Consider the following 11297-nt stretch of genomic DNA (forward strand, 5'->3'; position numbering starts at 1 on the left):
AGATGTCGTTCTTAATCACTCTCCATCATATTTTCTAAGACAGGGTCTGTCACTGAACTTGAGCTCACTAATTCTGCTATACTGGTTGACCAGTTAGCCCCAGGAATTCTCCTGTCTCTATTTCCCCAGGGATGGCTTACAGGTGCTGCACCTGGGCTCTTTTAAAAACATGGGTTCTGAGCACTGAACCCAGGTCCTCACACTTATGCAGCCAACATTTTATTGACTGAGCCATCTCTCTGCTCTCATTCATTTTTTTTTCAAATAGCTGGAAGGGGACAGGGACACTGTGGATACTTAGCCAAACAACCAAACAACCAAGACCCCTAGAGCTGGGATGCCCCTCTCTGTCCCCCATGGAGTCACTCTGTCCTCTCAGGCTTCCTCTCTCTAGCACCCAGCTCTGGGAAACTATTGTTGCCACCACTTTAATGAACAGTCAGAGCATCTGCTGTTTATGAGTGCTGGGAGAATGCTTAGAGCACATCCTTCCCCATCCACAGTGTCCACAGTGCACATCAAGGATTTCAAGGTTGCAGCTGTGGATCTTGACTGGGTTGTTTTTATTCCCAGGGGACATGTGGCAGAGTCTGGAGACATCTTTGCTTGTCACACCTACCAGGCTTCTACTGATATCTAGTGGGCTGGGGTTAGGGACTCTGCTAAACACCATTCTGGGCAGGCACGGGTCAGTTACCACAAGAAAGAATCTAGTCCCAACTGTCCACACTGCTGAAATAGAAAATGAAGCCCAGAATAGAGTGTGAGGGAGGGCAGACAGGATTCCAGCTCAGGGCCTGTCTGTTGCTAGTGTCTGTGCTTTTCTCTCTACAGTGGTCCAATCCCTCTTTCCAAGGCAGTGTAGTTCAGCTGGCCAGCTCTCAGTCCATCTCAGAGCAACTTAGCATTATGCAACAAAGGTATTAACAAATACTCCAGTCCCTGAGTCAGTAAATCCATTTCTGGGAATGTGTCCCAATGTTAGAATTCAAAATGCTTCAGAATCTTCATCTACAAGGATTTACACTCAAATCTTATTTACAGACTCCAGAATCTGACAAACAAATGTCTGAAAAGAAAAAGAAAAAACTCTGGTACACTCACAAGATCAAATAATAAACTTAGGCAGTCATTAAAATTGTTTGCACAGAACCGCAGTATCGTGAGTAGGAATCTTCATTAAAATGGTAAGTGGGGAAAAGGGGAACTTCAAAATTGCATACAGTGTGATCAGGATTATGTTATTAAAAAGTAGGCACAAAGTAAATAGCAGAAGGAGAAAGCAAGTGTTGACCAAGGATTTCTCTGCCCAGAGGGATTATGGGTGAAATTCCTGCTCAACTTTTCTATAGTTTCTAAACATTGATTTCTGGCATTTGCTGTTGATATAATCTGAGTAACAAGCTTGCCTGGGGACAGGTATTTCTTACACTTCCACCCACGTCAAACTAGAATGTTCTCTCTCTTTTTCAAAAGCTCTTGTGAGGAAAGAGCTCATGAGACCCCCGACTCCTCCCTGAAGATTTATACACAGTTAGTGGTGGCTGTTGGAAGGAGAGACCTTTTCTTCAGTGGTATAGCCACTGGTAAGGTGCCTGTCTACTTGTGAACAATGTTAATGAAACTCATTAGTCATTAATAAGAAGACATGAATGTAGAAGGGGATTGGTTAAGAAGAGGAAGCAGATTGTGATGGTTAGTGCTAATTGTCAGCTTGGCAAAACCTAGACTCACCAGGGAGAAAGGTCTCTGAGCACGTCTGTAGGTGATGTCACATGTTAAGATGGGAAGAACCGCCCACTGTGGGTGGCACCATTCCCTAGGCAGGGGATCCTGGACTGATTAAGAATGGAGAAAGCCCACTGAGTCCTGGCATGCACGCATTCATCCATTGCTTTCTGCCCTTGACATAACCTACGAGCTGCTTCATGTTCCTGCTGCCTTGATGTCCCCACAGTGATGGACTGTTCCTGGAACTGTGAGCCAAAGAAACCTTTTCTCCCTTCAGTTGCTTTTGCGAGAGGGTATTTTATCACAACAACAGGAAAGAAACTCAGACAAGGATTTTGAGAAGGGGCAGGAGATGGTAAAGGGGGACACAAAGCTCCTGTGAAACAGCTTAGAAGAAGAAAAATCAAGAGGGAGTGGAAACAGGGACAATAACGGAGGAAATGATGGAATGCTGACTGCTTTCCTGCTGTCCACCATCTCATCACTTCCTCAGGGTGCTGGGAAGGCTAGTGGGTGGGTGCCCTTTGCCTTGGTTGGTCCTACTATCTCCCCATCTTCTCAGAGATCATTCAGCTCACCCCACACTCTCAAGTCCCTGCTTTCTTCCTTTGGACCTCTCCTCCCTCCATTTTCCCAAGTATTGATGGCTGATGAAATGCCACTTCTTCCAGGGAGCCCTCCAAAATGCCCCTGGTCAGAATCTCATTTTCCCTTCCCCTACATACTTGCCACATCTCCTAATGAAGATGTACTGGCTTAATGTTTTACAGTGTCACCATTAACTGTCCACACCTCTGCTTCCTTCATGGAGCCTTGAGGCAGAGAACACAGCTTGTTTTGCTCTATTCTTGGGGAACACTGCAAGTGTTGCCTGAGTCTGAGCAGCTAACCTGCCATTATCTAATGGTGACTCTGGATGAGTCAGTCACCCTTCCTGTGAAAAGGGACAATTATGACACAATGGATTTTTTGTGTGCATTAAGGGGAAAATACACATAAAATACCTAACCTTGGGATCCTAGCCTGTAAAGTGGAGAGAATAATATTTACCTCATAGTATTAAATGAGGTAATGCATATCAGCTCTGGTGCCCTGTATGTGCTTAATTAGTATTCAACACTATTCTTTGTATCATTATCATCAATGCCATCATGATCACCATCATTATTACATCATCCCCATCATTACCATCATCTCATTTCTGTCATCACCATGTTCATATCCTAACATTATCGTTTCCTCATCACTATCACCATCATCTCCATCAGCACCATCATCATTATATCAGCTCTAACACCATCTCCATCATCATATCATTTCCATCATCACCATGTTCATCATCACTAACATTATCATTTCTATCATCATCACCATCATTACATCATTTCCATCATCAGCACCATCATCATATCATTTCCATCACCACCATGTTTATCATAATCACCATCATGAGTTTGATCGTCACTACAGTCATCATTACAGTCATCATTACATGATTTCTACCATCATTGCCATCTTTACCATCTCCTTCATTAACACCATCGTCAGCTTTATCCCTGGACCATGGGCCACCATGCTGTCTCTGAGGAGGGCTGGCCACAGGAGATGAATGGGCACAGAGACTGTCACCATTTCTAGCTCCATTTGAAACCCTGCACTCTGCAAGTACTTCCCTTATCTATGGCATGAGCCACAAATAGCAAATCTATTTGTTACCAGCTGCTCCGAGCATGGGCAACTGGAGTTTGGTTCTAGGAACCTGACTGAGAATCCATCCACTTATAACTGTGTTTCTCAAATGTTAGCCACCTGGGAATCACCATCACGCTGTCTCCCATATCTGCGCAGTTGACACAATTTATTTACTTAATATTTTCTCTTTAAATTGCCTCACTTGTTCATACAAATAAATTTATTTAAAAAGGAAACTTCATATCAGTATCATAAATGGAAAGCCAATATTTTCCTCATACTCATGAAATATACATAGCAATTAAAATTAAAAAGGTGCTGTGCATCACCCACCATCATCTCCCACACAACTCCAGGGAATGCTCCTCTAACCTGCCTCTCTCTGGCTCTTGAGCACAGCCTCAAGGAAGCTTGATATGGCTGTATGCCATGGGGCAACTACCCTGGACCATGGCCCCACGTTCCAATGGAGGCTGCTTCTGCCATACTGAGACAGTGCCTTAATTTTAAAAGAAAGGAAGGTAAAGAAAAGAAAAATAAGAGGGTGTGCTGGATAGCTTTAGTGTCAACTTGACACACCTGGGCAGAGGGAACCTCAATTGGGGAACTGAATCCATTGGACTGGCCTGTGGCCATGTCTGTGGGCATCTTCTTGATTGCTGAGTGATGTGGGAGGGCCCAGCCCACTGTGGGTAGTGCCATCCCTGGGCAGGTGGGCCTGTGTTGCATAAGAAAGCAGGCTGAGCAGGGGCCAGGGGAGCAAGCCAGTAAGTAGAGTTCCTCCATGGCCTGTGCTCCAGCTCCTGCCTCCAGGTTCCTGCCCTGAGTTCCTCCCTTGGGCTCCTGGATGAACTGTGACCGAGGATATGTAAGCTAAATAAACCATTTCCTCCCCACGTTGGTAGTGGTCAGAGTGTTTTGTCACAGCGATGGAGAACAAACTAGGACAGAGGGAAATGAAAAAGATGGAAGGAGAGAGGGGGAGGGGAAGGAAGGGGGAGGGGAGAGAAGGGCACATAGACGCTGTCATTAGGTAGAGACTGATGAGGGATTTGCTGTTACAGAGGAACAGAGGGAGAAGAGCAGAACACACAAGGTTGGATTCAGTAGGAAACTTGCCTTTCACTCATTCATTCACTTACTTGCTCATTCATTCACCAGGTATTTATTGTGTCCTTCTGTGTGTCAGACGTTGTTGGCACTAGAGCCACAGAGATCTAAGACTTGAAGGAAGCCAAGTAGGAACCTTGTGAATATTGGGGGAAGAGCTTTCTAGGCCTGGGGAGTAGCTGGTGCAAAGGCCCTGTGGTGGAACCATGAATGGAGCATTTAAGCACTGTCAAGAGGCTGTGGCCACATTGCCCAATGAGAAGGTTACAGGTACACTCTAGAGTCTAGCAGACAAGCAGCAGTACTCTAAAAGAAGCACACATACATTTCAAACAAGGATCGACACCCAAGCATGAAGGGCTTTTCCTGTGGGGCTTTGGGGGGACAGGTATAATACTGAGGAGAGATACTTCAGAAAATATTCTTTTAAAAATTGAAAAACCATTTATTTGGTGCGTGAAAGAGAGTGTGTATATGTTGGCATGTGCACAGTGTGGTACATGTGTGGAGGTCAAAGGACAGTGCTTGGCAGCTGGTTCTTCCCTTCCACCATTCGGAAGGTTGTAAGACTTAGTGGCAAGCACTGTTACCTGCAGAGCCATCTCATTGGCCCCAGAACACACCTATGTAATTGTACATTGACGGATCTGTTTCAATGGCCCCACTGGGGAGATGTTCACACTCCAGTGTGAAAAGACAATGATGTGTAAGGGCCATTTTACAATGAGGACTCAATTCTTGTGTGTGTGGTAGGAGAATGTAGGTGCAGGTGTGAGTGTGGGTGCACTCATGCAAAGCATGTGTGTGTGTGTGTGTGTGTGTGTGTGTGTGTGTGTGTGTGTCAGTGGCCAACCTTGGGCGTCAGTTGTTAGGTGCCTTCCACCTTTTATTGGAGACAACGTCTCTCATGAAGCCTCATTTCTGTCCTTTAAACAACTGAAAGCACCCAGTAGTGATCGATCTCTAATAGTTCCCAGACTAGATCACGACTGGGTGAGGAAGAGTAGGCCTTACTAACCATCTCTAGATAGGCTGACTGGACGCCAGTGGATGAATTTGCACCAAAGGACATCTGGATGCAAATGCTTGACTAGATAGGACTTAACATGTATAGTGGAACACATGAGGTCTGATAGAGTGGGTGGGGCTGGGCATGGATGGCGGAAGGGGATCTAATTTAAGAATTGTATGAAATGTACAAAAGCTCAATAAAAAATAATTAAAAAAATAATAAAAAGCAGCTAAGAGCAAACACACTGACTTTCAGATGAGGGTTTAATGGAAGGGCTGGGCAGAAGACACAAAGACAAGTTCTTCAGAGGATACAGGCAAGGAGCTGGGTAGGACCAAAGGCAGGGCTGATCTAGAATGAGAGAAGTCAGGCCTGCCTCCAGGAGCCTGGTGGGGAGGGGGTGGGCCTTTTGTCCAGCTGTTGTACAGTGATTTCCTCAGAATTGAAACATCCTCTCCTGCTGGAGGAGGAAGACTCATAGGACTCAGGAAGTAAAGGAGACACACAAGGTCCAGGAAGTCAACTTCATGGCTCAGGAAGCTCCTGAAACTTTCACAATTCACAAGGCCCCTCCCTAAGGTTATCTAAGCAATAACCCCTTCTTGGGACAGGGAACTTCAGACAGCTGCCTGCAAGATGTATAGTGAGCTCTAGGGATGAAACTTTAGTGTCACCACCACGCTGGGGTGGGCTTTTCAGTGATGTGACTCCCTTTGAGTGACCTGTGCGCCTCTATGTAACCCCTCACTTACACTCCTGTAAGGAGCCCCAGTAATCTCACTAAGCTAGACTTAGAGGTGATAGTTTCTTTGGTCTGTCATTGATGCCCTTTCTGGGGTGAACAGAGGTTTCTTCACATCTCTCTAAGAAAAAATATTTAACATAATCCAGCCACGCCCACTGCTTAGGGAAACAGACCCCAGCTGCCCACAGACTCCAAGTCAACTGGGAATTTCAGCTCTGTGAAGTTTCCATGGCCAGATAACATCCAGCCTGGGTCATTGTGGAGGCCTCATGGTATCTTAGGATGGCACTTTCCTATCATGTATTTGAGGACACGTATCAGATTCAGCTCAGGTGCCCAAGTTCAAAAGTTCAATAAGAACCTTGATTCTGGTGTGGACCTTGCTTAGAGTCCCCCACATTTTCTTCAGCATTTTCCTCCGTGTCTGTGTCATAGGCTAGTTCACGTCAGGCCATTCATTTGCCATTCAAGGGACATTTCCTGAGCTGTGGGTGATGTGTGAGGTGCTCAGAATACAAAGCTGATTTGGACACACAGAGCAGAGGGGACAACAAAGGAGCCTTTTGAACTATGACTTTGCCATTTACTGGCTGTACATCCTTAGGACACGGATCTTTCCTAAGGCTCAGTCTTTGTTATCTGCGAGATGAGAATATTAATAGCACCTACCATACGCCATGCACTCAGTACTTGATACGTTCCAGAAACAGTGTTTTTACCCCAAGACATTTATCAGACGTCCTTCCATCATAGTGACAAAACACCTGAGGCAATCTACTTACAGGGAAAAAAAGAGTTATTTGCTCATGGTTTCAGAGATTTCTGCCCATGGTTGTTTGATCCTATCAGTTTGGGTCTGTAGCAGCTCAGTACATCATGGTGGGAGCATGGGGTAGAAAAGGCATCTTTACCTCATAGCATCAGAGAGCAGCAAGAGAGACAGGAAGGGCTGGCAACCCAGTATTCCCCTCAAGGACACACTCCCACAATAGTCTAGCTTCCTTCCTCTAGGCTCCACCTCCTAAAGGTCCCAACACCTCACATAGTGCCACAGGCTGGAGAACAGGCTTTCAACAACACATGGTCTTTCAAGAGCATTTAAGATACCAAGTGAAGCTATGTAGCAGGTGGGATAAAGCTAAGGGATGGCTTTTGATGCATTCCAGTGCATCATAACAGTTCTCGATCTCAATGCAATATACTGAGGAAGAAGCAAGGGGCTCAGGGAGAAAACCCAGCCTCCAGGGCTGACCATAACCTCAGGGACTTGGCAACCTTTTTGAATGTTGTCCAGTTTAGCTCAGAGCTGGGCATCCACAGTTCACCCTCAGAGCGAATAGCAAGTCCTCAGAGCTGGAGGAACACAGCCCCGCCTGGTACCTCCCATCATGGAAGGGACTCTGGGATCTGAGTGGTACAGAGGGAGAGAGGGAAGTTCTATGGTGATGTGCGGCAGATTTGGCTTCTGAATCCTGGATGCAATCTCTAGCCCTTCAGCTTACAGGTGAGGTTGAGAACAGACACATTGCTTAATCTCCTCTTGCCTCGACCCTCAGATCAAAAAATGGGGGCAACATGTTAGAACAACATCTGTAGATTTATTATAGCACCTGCATTGTTATTTTTCTTATTGCTGTGATAAAAGCAATTTAAGGGAGGAAGGGTCTATTTTGGCTGGTGGTTTAAGGGCACAGCTGAGTCCATCACAGCAGAGAGGTCCTGATGGCAGGAGCTTGAGGCAGCTGCTCACATGGCATGCAGTCAGGAAGCAGAGAGTTGGATGCTGGTGTTCAGCTTGCTTTCTCCTTTTAATTCAGTCCAGGACTCCAACCCATGGGAGAGTGTTACCTACATTCAGGTTGGGTCTTCCTCAGTTAAATCCTTCTGGAAACATCCTCACAGACACAACCAAAAGTGTGTTTCCATGGTGAGTCTCAATCTCATCAAGATTAACTGGTACAGCACCCTAGCTGGTATAGCAGCACTAGCTGCTGTTAGTAGCGATTAGTTATTAAGAAGGGGATCTGCTCTTGACCCCATGGCTGCCCATGAGCCTGTTTCAAGATCTGAGAACCTCACTTTTTCTGAGGAAGCAGTGGTTTCTACCACCTACCTGGGCAGAACAACTTTTGAATACAAACAGCAGCTCTCTGTGTCCACAGAGAGAACCAGTCTGTATTGATTCAAATTGTAGTGAAAGCTACAATCAGACCTGAAGAGAGGAAGCGGATTACCTTCCTTCTACACTGGGTCTTATCAGAATGCTTCTGCACATGATCTTCAGGCCTGACTTAATGAACGCACAAAACACATTCGCAGTTAGCAACACCCATTTGTGTGCCAACAATTCACATGTGAAAGCCAACACCCAATGACAACAGTGTTTAATTTACACAGCAAACTATCCTTAAAAACAATTTCTGTAGCACATAGCTCCCATGGGCGGCCTGCTTAGGTGAACTGTGGATTTGCTTTGCAAGGTTTTTTCTTTGAAGAGAACACTGGCATTGTGTGGGGCCTGGGCCTGATGCTGGAGAGTCTGGGTGGGTCCTTCAACGTACCTCAGGACTAACCTTTATGTGTATGAGACAGACAGAGAGAGAGAGAGAGAGAGAGAGAGAGAGAGAGAGAGAGAGAGAGTGTAGAGAGAGAGAGAGAGAGAGAGAAAGTGTGTGTGTGTGTGTGTGTGTGTGTATGTGAAGGCCAGAGGTCAACATCAGCTGTTTATTCAGTTGCTCTCCAACTTAGTTTTTGAGACAGGGTCTCTCCCTGAATGTGAAGATCACTGATTTGTCTAGGCTGGCCAGCCAGAGAGTACTAGGAGTTTTCCTGTCTCTGCCCTGTCCCCCCAAAGTGCTGAGGTTACATATGCACATGGCCATACTTGGCTTTTATGTGGGTGCTGGGGATCCAAACTCGGGCCCTTGTACTTGAGCTTTACTGACTGAACCATCTTCTTAACCCCAGGACTAACCTTTGAGGCCCCTATAGGACAGTGAATGTGGGCCACCTGATGTGGGGGCCTCTTCCCAAACAATGTTGGCACAGCTAAGTCCCAACTCTATAGTCAGAGCCTACATCTCCAGGTCTTAGGGCATTTCTTAGAAATGAGAAGGCCTACATGTATTCTGTTTATTCCAGCAGCGTTTCACAAGGGTGTGGCTTGGAGCTTCTGCATACTGTGGGAGTGGCCTGTCTTAAAGTGCAAATATTCCTCATCCCACTCTTGAGTTGTGGCTATCCTAGAATCTCACTTCGGTACATCACAGCCTTAGAATGATACAGTCATCAGACCTGCTGCTAGATCCTGTGCTGATAAAGGCAGAGAGTGAGGGCCATGATCTAACCCTGAAATATTTGCTTTCCTTTTTAATCTTGTATACACTGTGCATTTAAAAATACTATTCTGAGACAGGGTCTGTAGGTTTCACCAGATTATCAAAGGGGTCATGGCACCCCAAAGTTCTAGAACAATCACACAACCAGAAGCCAGAAGACACTGTGACTGGAGGTCTCTCATGGCTTCAGGCAACTCTGAAGACTACAGGAATGAAATCTCCAAACCCAGAGATGGGAAAAGCAATGGCTGGTGGCTGTTACCAGTTTGTCTCCCCCAAAAGACCCATCTGTTAGGGGATTGGCCTCCAGCTAGTTGTGCTAGTTTGGCAGATTCTAGAAGCTTCAGGAGTTGAGACTCAGCTGAAGGAAGTAGGTCACTGGAGGTAAGTGCACCCATGTCGTGCGGTGCCCACGGAGGACAGAAGAGGCTGTTAGATCCCCTGGAACTGGAGTTATGGACAGTTGTTAGCTGCCATGTGGGTGCTGGGATTCAAACCCATGTCTTCTGCAAGAACAGTCAGTGTTCTTATTTGCTGAGCCATCTCTCCAGCCCCTCCAGGTTTTATTGGGACAGGGTCTCCCTATAGTCCCAGCATGCAATCAGTTGCCAAAACTTCCTTAAGTTGGGTTGGGAAAGGGGAATGCTCATTCACTGCTGGTAGGATTGAAAACTCATTGGAACTCACTATGTAGACCAGGCTGGCCTCAAACTCACAGAGATCCACCTGCCTCTGCCTCCCGAGTGCTGGGATTAAAGGCGTGTGCCACCACACCCGGCTTCCAGGCATTTCTCAACCCAATCACATCAACAAGGAAAACTGACCATCTCATCCTCCCTTTCTTGACTTTTTTTACTTTCTGAGGTCCTCCCTCATTTCCTCTTTCCCTCTCTTCCTCTTTCCTGTCCCTTCATCTTCCTCCCTCTTTTTCTATGTGCTTCCTATTTCCTGAGACTCGATTACATGTCACACATCTGGTGCTGGAGTTCTATCAGTGAACAAATCCAATATCGGTACTGTCAGAGAAGACAGACAGTTCAGCAGGGAGAGAGACAGCTGAAAAATAAAGAAGGGAAATGTGGAGCGTGACTTGGAGAGGGAAGGGGACGATTATTATGGGTGCTGGGTTTTTAGTTGGGGTAATAAAAATAAATGCTCTAAAATTGACTGTGGTTATGGTTGTACAATTTGGTAAATATACTAGAAACTATTAGCTGTATACATAGGTAAACTGTGAATTATACCTCAATAAGGCAGCTATGAATATGCAAATATATAGAGTGTACTGCAGGACAGTAACTGTTAGCACAAAATAAAGCCAGGATGGGGGATGAAAGTTGCTTTGGACGGATGGACTGAATGTTTGTCTCCTCCCCAAACTCACATATGGAAGCCTTGCCCCTGCCCCCAGGGTGATGGTATTCAAGAGTGGGGCCTTTGGCAGATGTTTAAGGTTGGGCAAGTCCAAGAGGGTGGGTTCCTCATAATGGGATTAATGGTATTATAGGAAGAGGGACCCCTCCCCCAAGCCCTGCAATGAGAAGTTAGATTTACAGAATCTTCCTGCACTGGACCTTGGACTTTCCAGCCTCCAAAACTATAAGAAACAAATGTTTGTCTTTTTAAAAACGTGTGTGTGTGTGTGTGTGTGTGTGTGTGTGTGTGTGTG

General features: G+C 45.9%; 1 protein-coding gene across 2 annotated transcripts in view; it reads right to left on the reverse strand.

Annotated features, from left to right (window-relative positions):
• Positions 1-11297, reverse strand: part of Btbd11 (BTB domain containing 11) — a 310957-nt gene that overhangs the window by 120503 nt on the left and 179157 nt on the right. The gene's annotated exons all lie outside the window — the stretch shown is intronic.

The sequence above is a fragment of the Nannospalax galili genome, unplaced genomic scaffold, assembly GCF_000622305.1.
Source record: "Nannospalax galili isolate Female #2095 unplaced genomic scaffold, S.galili_v1.0 scaffold39, whole genome shotgun sequence".
NCBI lineage: Eukaryota > Metazoa > Chordata > Mammalia > Rodentia > Spalacidae > Nannospalax > Nannospalax galili.